Raw genomic sequence first — 2,541 nt, forward strand, 5'->3', positions numbered from 1 at the left:
CCAAGCGCTTCTGTGTTTGAACTTAGCAAGAGATCTTCAGATTCCTGATTGTTGCATTCCAAAGTCTGGCTGGGTTTACACTACCACTCGCCTGATGCTCTTTATCTCTCTAACACACACACACACACACACAGACACACACACACACACACACACACACACACACACACACACACACACACACACACACACACACACACACACAGCGAGAAAGACTTTGCTTATGTAATGTGATCCAAATCAAATTGTATTTGTCACATGCGCCGAATACAAGAAGTGTAGACTTTACAGTGAAATGCTTACTTACGAGCCCTTAACCAAAAAAACATTTAAAAAGTAATAAAATAGATAAATAGTAACACAGTAAAATGACACAATAAAATAATATACAAGAGGTCCCAGTACAGAGTCTGTGTACTAGGGTATGAGGTAGTTGGGGGGAAAAAATGAAGATAAAAAAAGTATTCAGACCCCTTGACTTTTTTACACATTTTGTTAAATTACAGCCTTATTCTAAAATGGATTAAATGAAATAGAAACTCCGCCATCTACACACAATACCCCAATAACGACAAAGCGAAAACAGGTTTTTAGAAATTTTAGCAAATGTATTAACAATAAACAGAAACCTTTATTTACTTAAGTATTCAGACCCTTTGCTATGAGACTCCCAGCTCAAGTGCATCCTGTTTCCATTGATCATCCTTGAGATGTTTCTACAACTTGATCGGAGTCCACCTGTGGTAAATTCAATTGATTGGACATGATTTGGAAAGGCACACACCTGTCTAGTCCAGGACTAATGCATCAGGGACAGGAAGATAGGCAGGGACTTATGGGACAGGGACAGGAAGATAGGCCAGGACTAATGGGACAGGACGATAGGCCAGGACTAATAGGACAGGAAGATAGGCCAGGACTTATGGGACAGGGACAGGAAGATAGGCCAGGACTAATGGGACAGGAAGATAGGCCAGGACTAATGGGACAGGAAGATAGGCCAGGACTAATGGGACAGGAAGATAGGCCAGGACTAATGGGGCAGGGACAGGAAGATAGGCCAGGACTAAACCATCTTTTGATTTGTTAATGTGTCTTCACCGGGGATTTGGGATGTTGCTGTGATGTCATGTCAATCAGGCCTTTTGATTTGAACATTTGGATTGGTTTTAGGTTTTGTAGCCTAGGATACCTATTTCATTAATGGATCAAGTCTTAGCTGTCATTCTCATCTCATTCTCAATGATAAGTGCTTTACTTTATTATGTTGCTGTCCAGCAGTTTCTGAATTTGCGATGAAGCTGACTGTCCACGTTTTTCTGTGCAACCGCCTTTTGAGTTGACATTTGAAAAGTTTTGTGTGTGTGTAATAGGCTATTTGATTTAATTTATATACTCTTTGTTACAGCACTTTGGATTCACTACTAAATATGTTGAAATGAAATCACATGAGCTGTTTGTCTTCAGTCTGGTATACGACCACAGACACCACTTTGATTAAAACAAATCAGGAAGGTCATGTGATGGTGGACGGATCACTTCTGCTTCTCCTCTTCCTCCTCTTGGCCTGTGTACTCTGGTTAATGGAGGATGAAAACAGTGGTCTTACTTTACCCACCAGTTCTGTCTCTCTCCCTCTTTCCACCTGTCTTTACAGGAAGAGGAACAGAGAAGCTAATTACATTTGACATATTAGTCATTTAGCAGACACTCTTATCCAGAGCGACTTACAGTAGTGAATGCATACATTTTTTTTTCTTTTTGTACTGGTCCCCTATGGGAATTGAACCCACAACCCTGGCGTTGCAAACACCATGCTCTACCAACTGAGCGACACAGGATCCATGATCCAGACCTGTTACTCAGGAGATATTTAGAAACAAGGCGTTATCAAGATAGGAAAAACACATGGTCTGTTTCTCTGTCTACTGAATTTTGTAGTCTATTGTTTTGTTAAAATACTTTTAAACTACATCCTTCCAGTTTTTGTATTTTAGATCATAAGGAATATGATTTTGTGGACCTGATCCTAGATCAGCACTCCTACACTGAGACCGGAGCCTTGTCCAAATAGCCATACTTGCGTCCTAAATAGTAGGAGGTTTGAGTATGCAAAATCTAGGCTATTTAACTGGGAAGATGCCGAATAATGAAACTCCTACGATGGTGGTCTTCAAATGTAGGCTAAGTAGTTTTTGTTCTCCTTTAAAATTATCATGAGAGTAGCATCCTTGAAAACATAAGTCTTATTTTATTATGCTCTCTCTAATTCTCTCTTTCTCTCTTTCTTTCTTTCTCTCGGAGGACCTGAGCCCTAGGACCATGCCTCAGGACTACCTGGCATGATGACTCCTTGCTGTCCCCAGTCCACCTGGCCATGCTGCTGCTCCAGTTTCAACTGTTCTGCCTACGGCTACGGAACCCTGACCTGTTCACCGGACGTGCTTGTTGCACCCTCGACAATTACTATGATTATTATTATTTGACCATGCTGGTCATTTACGAACATTTTAACATCTTGACCATGTTCTGTTATAATAT

This window comes from Salmo trutta, chromosome 19 (genome assembly GCF_901001165.1).
Source record: "Salmo trutta chromosome 19, fSalTru1.1, whole genome shotgun sequence".
Classification (NCBI taxonomy): domain Eukaryota; kingdom Metazoa; phylum Chordata; class Actinopteri; order Salmoniformes; family Salmonidae; genus Salmo; species Salmo trutta.